This window comes from Dryobates pubescens, chromosome 10 (assembly GCF_014839835.1).
Source record: "Dryobates pubescens isolate bDryPub1 chromosome 10, bDryPub1.pri, whole genome shotgun sequence".
Taxonomy (NCBI): Eukaryota; Metazoa; Chordata; class Aves; order Piciformes; family Picidae; genus Dryobates; species Dryobates pubescens.
The window spans coordinates 21,845,069-21,857,988 of NC_071621.1; the positions used below are offsets into that span (position 1 = coordinate 21,845,069).

At 45.2% G+C, this 12,920-nt stretch overlaps 1 protein-coding gene and 1 long non-coding RNA gene across 2 annotated transcripts in view; one reads left to right on the forward strand and one right to left on the reverse strand.

Moving 5' to 3' along the window:
- LOC128897489 (uncharacterized) overlaps positions 1-6,233 on the reverse strand; it is a 69,326-nt gene extending 63,093 nt beyond the window's left edge. The window contains exon 1 of the long non-coding RNA XR_008462407.1: positions 6,089-6,233. This is a non-coding gene — a long non-coding RNA (uncharacterized LOC128897489). The remainder of the gene's footprint in view (positions 1-6,088) is intronic.
- KATNAL1 (katanin catalytic subunit A1 like 1) overlaps positions 5,994-12,920 on the forward strand; it is a 41,950-nt gene continuing 35,023 nt past the window's right edge. The window contains exon 1 of the mRNA XM_054164892.1: positions 5,994-6,102. The gene's annotated coding sequence lies outside the window, so the exon portion shown is untranslated. The remainder of the gene's footprint in view (positions 6,103-12,920) is intronic.

Sequence of the window (12,920 nt, forward strand, 5' to 3'; positions counted from 1 at the left end):
CACTTGCTCTTGTTGAACCTCATGCGGTTGACTTGGGCCCACCTGAGATGGGGGTTTAAGAAGTTACTGACACATGACAGAAGTTCTCCAATGAATGCCCTCTAGTGTACGTACCTCCTGCCCTGGCACACACCAGAATACAAACTTTAAGTGTATCTTTCTCCAACATAAACACCTTCATCACAACACTACTCAACGGACTGTTCAAGACACTCCTGGAAAGGGTTACCAATACATTAAAGATTGCTCTTTACATGTAGCTAACTTCTCTTCTGGATGATTGTGCTTACAGGAGTGGATTGTTAAAGCAAATTCCTCTTCTAATATCTCATACTGCAGAACTCGAACTAACATGCCTAAGAAACCAAAAATGCTGGGCAAGCCATTACTTTGGATTAGACTGTGCTTTGTTTATTCTAGTGGTCTGGGCATCCAGTGTGTGCAAAAAAGCTTCTCAACATTTCCCTTATTTGAAACTGCCACTTTTAAGTCAGAGAAATATCTACTGGAGAAGGAGTATGTACCAATATCACTTAAAATTAATGGCTATGCCTGAGTTAACAAACTCCACTGATTTGTTTGGTTAAAACTATGAAAACCTAGTATCCTGTGGTTTTGTATCCATTTCCACACAGCCCTCATCACTTCAACAAAACTGCCTGTGGGTCATGCACAGCATTGCAACTGTGCACAGAAGTGGGTGCAAGAAGCACAAGGCATAGAGCTGTTGGTCATTTTAGGCAGGTAGATTGGACAGTTTGTAGCCAGATTACATCCTGAACAGCTAAATTCTGCCTACCTTGTGCTCAGCAGGGACACCAGCTGAGTCAGTATTTTCTACCATGCTGTTTACTATGAAACTAAAAGGAACTCAGCATTAAGACCTCCACCCTTTTGCAAATGTGGTTCCAACTCCCCAGTAAGGTTCAAAATGACGGCAGTCACAGTCAGCGTGCAACTCCAGAAGCGTCACATCTTTAGCAAACCAGGCTGAATTCACACCCTACCATGAAAACATTGTACTGCCTGGCTTATTTTTTGCTTAATTGTGCACCACAGGAGATGTCTTCTCAGTTGTTCACCCTAGCAGGCAAATTAAGGGAACTTTCAGCCACAGAACTAAGATGATGTGAATAAACTTTTCTTTTCCTGTCCTGTTTTTCACTTAACACACAACTCCCTGGGCCTGACTCATATTTTCTCTAAGACTTCTGTCCAAATCTTCCTCTCTGTTTTGATTACTGTAAGCTACTTTCTTATTCATTCTCCAAAGAGCAACACTCCAACATATACAAAATGCTTTTGCATGTTAAGTATACACAGAAAAGAAACACAATATCCTAGTTCCTGTTAATTCTTCTAATTTCTGTCCACAGATTCAAAGCAGAACTGTGGGGTTTTTTCAACCTACAGTAGACTTTCTTCAGCTCATCTCAAAAATGTGTCCTCTTTTCTACCTGCATTTTCCATCACCCTGGCATTGGTGTGTTCTTCACCATTTCAATCAACCTAGTCATAACTGCCATGACAGTTTTCTCTCCCTATGGCTCTAATAATGCAATAAACACATTAGGTGGGTCTTCTCTTATCTACCTTTAGGCATCTAAAGAGGCCTACAATAAACCCAGGAAAGGACTTTTTTACAAGTGCTTGTAAAAAAAGGGGAATGGCTAAAAGCTTGAGGAGGGTAGATTTAGACTGGATATTAGGAAGAAATTCTTTATAGTGAGGGTGGTGAGACACTGGGACAGCTTGCCCAGGGAGGTGGTGGGTGTCCCCTCCCTCAAGGTGTTCCAAGGCTGGGCTGGATGAGGCCATGAGCAGCCTGGTCTAGTAGAAGGTGTCCCTGCTCATGGCAGAGCAGTTGGAACTAGATGGTCTTTAAGGCCCCTTCCAACCCAAACCATTCTTTGAATCTATGAATCTGTGGTGCAAACACTTAATATTTATGCTGATCAGCTAAGTCTCCTATAAGCACTGAAAAAAAAAAACCACATTCAGGGAACAGTCCACCTTAGAATCATAGAATCAACAAGGTTGGAAAAGACCTCAGAGATCATCAAGTCCAACCTATCACCCAACACCTCATGACTAACTAAACCACGGCTTCAAGTGCCACATCCAATCCCCCTATGAACACCTCCAGGGACGGTGACTCCACCACCTTCCTGAGCAGCACATTCCAATGGCCAATAACCTTGGTCAAAGTAGAAATTGTATTCCCAAACTGTTTTTCTCTCTCTACCATAAAAAACATAGAAGAAAGCTAACTGTCTACAAGACAGAGGTCTACGTTTGACCAGATAAATGCAAACACCCATGTCCATTCCTACTTTATCTCTCTTAACTGAAATTTCAATTGAAAATCAGCTGCTTTCCCTTGAACTGTTCTCTGTTAATAATGCTCCACAGCATTTTGAGATGTAGCTTTTGTGAAAGGTGTTGACTAAATCCTTCTGCGTTGCTGCTCCACAACTTCTCAGGGTTTCAGGCTCTGAGGCGCACGCTGAGGAGAGAAACTGGTGGATGTATCATACTGATAAATATAATACCATAAAGATATCTATGCAGCAGAAAAATTACTCTGTGTGTAAGAAAATGAACAGCGTGCCTACTGATGCCTTCACTGAGTTGTGCATAACTTCCTTTGGAAGGTTACTGCTCATGAATATGTAACATGCACCTTCTTTTTCTCTACTGCTTCCATTTTGTTTTGCAGCTTCCATTATTACAGCACTTCTGAACGTAGCCTAAGACCTCTGGTAAAGAGTTATGCTTGCATGTGAGCATTAAATATTCTTATGAAGGCACATTAATTCCTGTAGTCTAGTTAAATATAATTGCAAGGGGAAAGGAAGGCAAAAGCAAAGGGCAGTTCATAATTCATAGCTATCTTGTATGTTTTCAAGCCTCTCCTGCAGAAGTTTGTGTGTGGGAGGAGGTTACAAATGAAGCTGCTACTTTGTGCTGAAAGCCTGTGCCAGCCATCTAAGTTAGGGTCTGTGGGATTTATGTAATGATAACCAAATCAATTCAGAAAACAAGTTTTGTTAATCTGACACAGACCCCAAGATTGAGTAGCCTTAAACTTATCTGGCAGTGTCTGCAATTACTCTAGCTGAAGAGACACTTTTGAACCAAATCTAATGTTCACGGCAAAAGAGTCATGTTAATTTATATCCTCTGCTGATTGAACTGACTAGAATAAATCAGAGAGAGAGGGCACACAATCAGCTCTGCTGGCAGATTTGCAGATCACTAGGAAGGGGCATGGTAAGTCTCTGGGGCCTGGCTGTGAGTAATGCTCTCCTCCAAAACGCCTCAGCGCAGCCGCTGACACCCACCAACATCACGATGTCTTACCCAGAACTGCCTGGTTTATAGCCTCTATCAAATAATTAAAAGATGTAAGCCATGAGAACAGACTCACACTACAACAAGTTTCAGTGGCTTAGAGTGTCACGCCCTCTCCCAGCAATTTTCTACCTTCTCTTTCACAGAGATAACTGCCTAACAGCAGGCAGTGGATTGAGACACAGGAACCAGTCCCAGCTGCTTAAATACAATGTCCAACGAATTAGCTTAAACTCTTGATAAAGATGACTTTAATGCCATATTTTGTATTAAAATGGATTAGAAGATTAGTGTTTTCCAATCCGGGGGCTGTTGTGGAGACAGGAACTTTCAGAAAGGAGGCAGAATAAAATGGTCAAGGAAGCAGTAATTTTTGCATCACTTGAGTCAGACTTTCTATAGTTCATCTGACTGCAGCAACAGGAAAGACTATGAAATTTCCCACTCATGGTTACCATGCTTTTGCCTTAAGTTTACAAATTTCTGATTGTCTGGCTGGACTAGATAACCACTTGAGGTCCCTTCCAACATGAATTATCCTATGACCCTTACACATATGTAGCATGCAGGGCCAGGAATCTGGAGATGTGGTTCTGTTCCTGCCAACTCAGTCTTGGCAAACTGCAGACCAACACGAACCAAACTTTTCCTGAGAGCTCCAGCTAGGGTGATACTGGTATTGCTCTGGTGTTGGGCAACTGCTTTCCAAAGGGGGATCAGTGGTAGTATGGTACTCTCTGCCATGAGGAAGCAGCCCAACTTGACTCAAAATATTACTGAAGAAAAGGGATGGGGAAAAAAGATCTCAAAACAAACAAACAGAGACTAAGTAACCATTCTTCTCCGTGTCGCCATTTCCCAGCCCCGGGGTATGATCCTCAGACAATGCAGTTAATCTCTTGCCTAATGTGATAAGAAGTACATAGTCTTGTTGGAAGGGATATATGGTGGTGCTGGGAGCTGGTGATCTGCTATCCCCAAGAACTGTTTGGTGCTGTAAGGTCTGCACAGCATCTATGCTTTTGGGTACGTGAAAAACCAGCAGGAACTGAAGTCATAGGCATGCAACTCTGAAGAAATCTACAAATAGAGGAAGCCAGAGTTGCAGCTGGTATGAATTCACCACGATTTTGGCTCTAGTTCTAAAATACTCACAAAGACGTAAGAATCTCCACATGATTTCGAAGGAAGCAAGAGCTGCAGATATATGAATGACACATTCACACATGCTATATTGTTTAAGAGGTATACTGAGCTTTTAGTTTCAATCTCTGCTCTTTCACTTGTGTCTGTCAATATTTCTGAGAACCTTATTGTGAGATACAACCTCATGCTGCTGCCTTAAGGTAACTAGAATGGACGTTTTCTGAAGAAATCATATCATTATTGGGACTGATCAGTATTGTCAGTGGGCCACTCTCGGAGCTGTCATAAAGCAGTCCCAGCAGTAAGGAGTCACCGCAGTGGTGCAGACACAGAAACACAGCTTGGATCAGTCGGGCTCTCAATACCTCTGTATCTCCTCTGCCTTTTGTGCTTACAGCAGCTCTGCAAGGTCAGCTAGTTCAGGAACTTGATCCAGCCGAATATGGGTAATTTTTGGAGGGGCATAACTGACTTTCCAACAGATCAGATCCCAGGCATGCCTTGCCGGATGGTAAAATAAGCCTTCCTGCCGTGTAAATAACAAACGGGGAGGCATAGCCATGATCAGAGAGGAAGCCAAGGCTGTCCCTTTTCGTGGCAATACAAACACAAGCTGGTTCGCATTAGCTGCGAAACGACGCCCTTAGAGAGGTTTCTAACTACATTGTTCCGCTCGCAGGGACCAGAATGTTCGTAGTTAGCTGTGAGATACATGGTTTAGAAACGCTAGGTAGCATTCGCCCTGAGCAGAGGATACAAACTGGGTGGTGCCGTCCTGTGAGGCTGCCTGTGACCAGCAGGCAACACTTTATTCGAAAGAACAGACAAATCCCCAAATCTGTTCCTTTACTGATAAAGTAATAATACCTGCTAGCAAAGATGGTGTCAAGTACTTTGCCGTGTGCCCATGCGGGACAAATGCACATTTTCCCTTTCCTAGCCACTCCCTCAGCTGAAGTGGAAGCAGATGAGGTTTGTATTCGGAGCGTGTTCATCCACTAAAACCTCAATACAGCTGAAACAGGCACAGAAGCCACAACCGGCACTCGGCAGCCAGCTGGGGCGTCCTGGCGCTTGGCTCCTGCCCTTGTACCCTCCTTCTTTGCCAGGGACTGCGGCACTTGAGCGCCAGGCGCAGTGGGCTGAGAGGGACAGGCTCGCTGCCTGCCTCCGGCCGGGATGTTCCATACAGAGATCATGCAAGGCCTACGAAACACAGGCTTGGCGACAGGGATACGCAGCACCCACAACCATTCCCAGAGATGCAGCGGGACTTTTCCATTGCTTTAAGGTCGCCGGGAAACAACACCCTTTCCTCCAGGCCAGGGCAAGGCCGAGTACGCTGCCTGACCACAGCGGACCGGCCCCGCCCGGGTCCGCACGGCGGGGGCGGGGTAGCGGGATGCCGCGCCGTCCCCTCCCCGCGCCCCGCCGCCATAGCAACCGCCCGCTGCCGTCGCGCGCGCGCGCACCCCCTCCCCCGCCCGTCACCCCCCACATCCCCCGCGGCTCAACCCCCCTCCCCGGTATGACAGAGCAGAAAGGCTGTGCCCCCCTCCCCGCGCCGCTCCCGTCTGCGGACACGCACCCCGGCTCTCCCAGGTAACGGCAGGGCCTGGCTACAGGGCGGCCCCTCACGGCGCTGCCCGGGGCGGGCGGCGGCTCAGATCTCGGCCCATCAACTGCCCTCCCTCGGAGGCGCGACTGCCCATCCCGCCGAGCTGAAGGAAGCGGCGGCGGCGGTGGGGAAAGGTGGGGGGAGGGCTAGCGGCGGGAGCAGCCGGCGGAGGGGAGTCCGCTCTCCGCGGAGCCTGCTGGGAAGTGTAGTCCCCGCCCCTCGCCGCGCGCAGGGCGGTGAGAGGAGAGGCGGCTTGTGAGAACTACAAACCCCAGCGCGCTCGGCTGGGGAGGGGGAGAGCTAGGTGCCGAGGATTTGCCCCTGCGGAGGAGACCGTTGTGCGGAGGGGGAGGTTCGCTGAGGCGACTCATTTCTCCGGAGCCGCCTCTGAGGGGATGGTGGGCTCGGAACGCTGTGGATGGGGGCAGGGGTCCCCATTTATCGCTGTCCGGAGCGGGAGGGGGCTGGAGGGAGGGGCAGTGTGGAGGGCGAGCACGATGTCCTGGGGGGAGGAGGGTGTGCGCAGGGACGGGTGAGTGGCACACTAGAGGGTAGGTGGGTGGACCGGCGGGCAGGCAGGAGGGAAGGGAGGGCTGTCCACTCAAGGAGGGGTATGCGGCAGGCCGGACTCAGGGGCGTGGGGAGGTGGCTGCAGAAGGGGAGGTGCCTTGCGGGATGAGTGAATGCAGGAGTGAGGGTGTGAGAGAGAAACGCGGGTGGGGGGGATGCAGTGGCTGAGCTGATAGATGCGAGGAGGGAGCTAGGAAAAGGAACAGATTGAAGGCCGCGGAAATGAATAGGGAGGAGGCACCGGTCAAAGAAAGCCAGGAGCTGGTGGCCCTGAAAAGTTTTCCCGACTAGTTTGCAGTTTCATGTAACCTACCACACTTGGCTCTGTTGAGCTTGTTGGCACTAGGTGACCTTTTACCTGAGCAGACACAATTTTGCTCCATTTCAATTGTGCCCACGTTTCTGTAGTGGTGTCAGTACTGGCATTTGTCTTTACCCTCTCTCTTTCCTCTAATGGCAATTGTAGTGTTATCCTTTATCTTGTATTCTCCAAGAGGCATGAGGGGGAATAAAATTACAGTTCCTGTTCTATATCGTTTATACATATTTATGATTGGTATATTGGAGGGAGTTATTTTTCCTGGAAATCTGTATTTTAAAAGCATTGGTGCATTAGTACTCCCTTGTTTATGAATATTTAATGTCTATTCCTAATACAGTTTCAAATGCCACAGAGATGGGTTTCTTTCCTGTGGATGTTTGATGTTTATTGCAGTTGAAGGTTTTGGGGCAGTTTCTTTTTATCCTTTCCTCCACCCCCAATGTCAGACACATGCTAGGCAGGCTTAGGCATCTTGCAGCTCCTGGTGCTTACCTGACTGCAGAAGTGAACATTGCTGTTGCAGCATGCTCCCAGGGTGCTTTGGTCTTGGAGACTTCTGAGCAGGCAGTGGAGAGGAATGGATCCCGCCCTGAGCTAATCACACTCTCAAGATAGAAAGCTAAAAGGAAGGCAACAAAATGACAATAGGCCTTTATTTGGCTTTCTGTGTAAATAATTGCAAAAGAACCCCAAACAAGTTGATTCTTCTGAGGATGAGCTGAGAAATCTGAAGACTTGATGTCTGCAGCATGAACAGCAGTATGGCTGTAAATGTGTGCTTTAAAGAATATATACTATTCTTTAGCAATTAAAGAAAAGAATGCATTCATAGTTTTAAAGAGACAATTCTTTGGAATTCAGAGGGGAATTCAAAAGATGGAAAAGTATTCAGCCCTAAATTCTGACCTTATGAGTCAGGGTTATAAACACATGTGTGAGTCCATTAAGCCTGCAATTATTCATGGAAAGTTTATCTGAGTTGCAGATTGGCTGCGCTAGGAATGTAGCAGCACCAGAACTGAATCTTTGTGGAGCTGACTGTGGTCTGGCAGAGCTCATGAGCTGCAGCGCTGTGGGAACGTGGATATGCTGTATCCAGGGCCAGGTGCAGGAGCAGTTTAACTGCCTTACTTGGCACAGAGCCCAGCCTAAGAAACACCTTTAACCCGAGCTGGCACTGCTCAGGCCCATCTTGTGAGCCTTTGGTGGCATGTTTGCTCTACCAGAAGTGCTTACACATGTCATGTGCAGAGAAGCAAGTGGCTTCACAAAGGCCAGGGGAGTTACTGATTGGGCCAAGCCACTTTGTTGAGCTTCCTACAGGCCCTGCAGAATCCTTCAGATACCTGAGCTATACATCCTGTCAGAGGAGGGATAGAACATCTCAGGACTCTTGCCACCTGAACACTGTCCTTGGTTTAGTACAATGCCAGAAGCCTTGGAAGCTGTGGTGGAGAGATGAGGCATGTGTGGAGCCAACCTTGGTCCAGCTAGCAAGCCTCTCACTTCCTAGACTGGAGTTATGCTCTCTAGAGTGCCCCATAGCACTTGCATTGGCTGTTTTCATTTTGGTTACCCAGCCTAGCTGATGAATGCCATAACGCTGATTAATGGTGATGTGACTGTATGGATACGCTTGAAGCTGGTAGATGAAGTGATCTGGAGAAGGATATGTTTTGCAGTCAATTTAAGGAATAGCACAGCCACCTCTGATTCTCCTCTTTGTAATTCTTCAGAAAATCATAGTTCAAAGGCTTTGCAAATGGCCATTTCATTCTCCAGGGTGCTTTCTGGCTGGTGCAATAGTATATTTTCTCTACTTAAAACACTGATCAACCGTTTAGTGGTTTCTTAGGTATTTGTGTTTATTGTTAACTTGTGGTATCTTTATTTCATCTGAAGATTCTTCTTATTTTGTTTTCACTTGTATTTAAAGTAACATTCAACTCTTCTGTTTCAAGTTAGCTCTCATAAGGTCCCCTACAAAAATAGTTTGAAGCCTATGTGCATGCTACTTCTTCCCATTTCCATACCCATTTCTCCATTAACTCCCTGTCTGTTATTTCAAAACGAATTTCAGAGCAGAGAAGCCAACACCCAGTTATAACAGCAGTTAAGTGAGCTGGAAGGTCCCTTGGTGCTGGGTTTCCTGAACCGTGGTGTGTGTATGTTTTATCTGGCATGTGTGCTGCTTTGAAGTAACATGTCCAACGGGAAGTGAACACTAATGATGTTACCTGCTGCAACCCCCAGTGCCACTGCTGCAGTTGTGGCCATTCTTGTCACTGCTGATACACACAGCAAAAGGAAAAAAAGAGCACTGGTATAGCACACTTCCTGTCTTTGATTCAAGAGGGCATATAAATGTAGTTTAAAAGCAAATCTGCTGGAACTGAACAACATTCTTATTTATATTTTTTTAACAGGAGTTGTGATCTTGTCAGGCAATGATTGTTAGCTTCTGCACCAGTGTGTGGGACCACAGCTGCAAGTTCAAACAAAGACAAGTTAACAGAGAAAGAGAGATTTGACTGTGGAACTTGGCAAGCCTTTTATTTGTTTGTATTTTATCTGTCAGTGATCTGTTAAAATGTTGGTTTTGTCATGTGAGCATAATGACTGATAATTGTCTGCAGCATCAGTGATTGCTTCTGAACAGGGATAGTTAATTATTAGAAATAAAGACCAGTTGTTCTGTACTTGTTGCAGTTTGAGCTGGGTGCCCCCCTGGTGCATTCACTTCCAAGTCCAAAAATAAAAGGGACAATCTTTCTAATAAAGCAGGCAAGACTTATTTAATTATATTTGAATAATTGCATTTTTAATAACTTGTTCTTTAAAAAAAAAATCACATAAAACACATTTGAGCATATGAAAGAGAAATACAATCTGTATTTCAGTCAGAAAAGCTTCTAGTAGGAACTGCATGTCAAGCAGGGGAGGAAAAACTTTTTTCTTCCTCTGATAATGTTCCATTTAGGGTTGCAGTTTATGCTTTTCCAGGTTAAGATATTGCCATATTGTTATATGTCTCTATTTTGACAAGTTTAACTTTGTCAAGAAAATGAGAAGTAAGATCATTGTACTATTTTAAGTGAAAATGTAGTCAAAGGAGAGGAAGCTGTTTGAAACTGGTCAAATCTGGCTTACAGAAACAATACGGCCATAAGCTAAGAAAGGCAGATTTAGATTAATTGTAAGGAAAAGCTTCCAAGCAGTAAGAAGAATTTGAGAAAAGAACACCTGGAGTTCATTGCTTAGACTCTGGTAACAGAAATGAGTGCACATAAAAATCAAAACCTCTTAACACTGGAATCGGCTTCCTTGCTTTGTGTGGCAGTCAGCCTCTTCAGGGGTTGTGTAGCATCAGAGGGACAGCCTGGCTCTATCTTGTCTAAGTGGAAAACAGTCATACCTCAGCACTGAATTTCAGCAGGTGGTGCCTAGCATTGTGGCTGTCTGTCTTGTGACATTAGTTGGGTCTCTTATGTTGCATGGTTGATTTATGTAAAATGAGAAACAGAGTTAGGAATCAATCTTCATCTGTGTATGTCCAGGCCTTTCCAGATGTTCATCTGCCTGGTCAGCAATACTGCACAGCTGCTATGACATGAGACCATATGTCCAGCAGTCCTGGGGAGCTGTGGAAAATTTGTGGTCTATCTGGTTAACATTTCGACCAGGGAAAGGCACATGTCCATAAAAAACCCAGATACTGCACTATCAGTGAGGAACTAACAACCGGTTTGGAGAAAAGTCTGATTAGTAGACGGTGACTAAGGCTCAATGTGACTATTGAAACAATGAGAGTAAAGCAAGAAGTAAGTAACTGCTGATGTAATGAATGTCATCCCTCCTGTGCAAGAGTTGAGAGCTGATGTAGAAAATGGGACACAGTTGTGTAACTGACTGTCAGGACACATAGGCACAAAAGACACATGTAAAGATAACAGAGGTGCCTTTCATTGTGGCACTTGCAGAGCTGAATGTTCAGTATTAAGCAATAGCAAACCCCCTGCTCCAGATCCCATCTATAGAGGAGGATGTTTGTTGCCTTTGGTAGCAACTCACTGTGCTGAGGTTAAGTGGGAGATAAGCTGAAGGGGGGCAGTTGTCCAGCATTCCCACTGGTGTTGCACACAAGTTTGGAATAGTGTGCTAAACAAGCTGTCCCCCCTTTACCCACCATTCACTGTTTCTGCCTGTGGATATGTCTCTGTGTGTATAATGCTTTAATGTTAAAATAGAGACTGTCTTTTGGATCTTGCTCAATTGTGCATTGCTTTAGTTCTGGGAGAAAAAATTCTTTTGTAACCTCAGATAGGGATCAGCTCAGCTTATGCTTCAAAGAATAGAGATTAATATCCCCTGTGACCTTTTAGCCTGTCTGCTGCAGGGTTTTTAACAAGTGGGTTTAGGACCCCATGTGTGGCAGCTATGCCAACGTGAATGTCTGTAATGCCTCTTCTTGTCAATGATCTGTGAACTAAGGAATCTCCAAGGATATCTTGACATGCCATGGAGCTGTTATGGTCTAGTGCAGGAAAGAACCACGCAGCGATAGAATGAAAAGCTGGTGTCACCAGGAATGCATAAGTTGTTCTAGATGTACCTGACAACAGTTGTCCCTGGCTGTGTATTTACTTTAAAAATGTGGCTGTAATATGGTAGGAAAACAAATACTTAAACAAAAACCCCAAACAACAAAAGCACTATTTATAACTTCTGTATTTCTGGTTCCTTGGATGTTTTCAGTACTGCATGAACTCTATAATATAATGTAGAATAGATAATAAAACCCAAAAACATTAAATAGTTCCCACCTAGTTCTAGCTACTTCTTCCTCCCCAGCCCTGGTGCCAAAGAATGGAGCTGTCCAGAAGACAATCAAGGAGGGAATTCCCTACTTAAAATATTTTTCCTTAAATTAGGGCATACTTGTTTTGACTTGCTTTAGCAATTCTGAACTCTGAACCATCACAGATGTGCATAAAAGGTTTGTAGTTTATTGAAATAATTTTTATCCATTGCTTTAAAATAGCCACTGCTCCTTTTGCAGTAGGACCTCTGACAACTTTCTGAGTGTCAGGGGGAAGCGCTAATTTAGGACTGAAGTCCACATTTGCAGTTTTAAATGTGGTTCAGGTGTATGTGTGATGTTATATTCACCTTTTTCAAGCCCTACTACCCACTTTGGTGTCTAGGGTAGGTGATAAGTGAAAATGGAACCACCTGAATCCAGAAACCTCTGGAGGCATCCTCTGTGCGTTAGGTGCATATGTGTACATCCACCAGCCTCCCTGTGTGTTCTGAGTTTCAGTGCCTGGTGACGTTTAGAAGCTCTGCAGTGTGATGCAGTGGACATGAAGCTCTTGTTAAGCTTTGGTGCAACCAATAAGAGGCTGGAAGCTCCCAAACTCTAGGTTGCTGGAGGAAAGGGGAGACTCCCATTTGGTTTCCCCATGCACCATGACCACGTAAATTTCCCTGTCTCTCACTTCCCACCTTCCTGTACTAACCACTCTTCTGATGTAAGGGTTTTTTTTTGCTGTGCCTTGTCTCCCGCCCATGAGTTGGCCCAGATTTCACTGGAGATGAGGAGGCTGTCTTCTGTGGTTAGCAGGGCACTCTTTTGCAATTAATGGTAGCGGGATGCAAATGTCAGCCCTTTTAAGGCAAAAGGGAGTTAAACACATGCCTGCAGGGTGGGAACCAGCTGCAAACATCTACAAACTATAGTTAGCTAATAAACAGATACAAGAGATTGCTAAAGTACTCTGTTCTGTTTAATGCATTTCTAGGGTTTGAATGCAGTAGTTCCTTTTTTCTTTTTCTTTCTTTTTTTTAACTTTTCTTTTGATACATGTGGAGAAAACCTCCAGAGAGGACTGTTTCCCTTGTGTGGACAAG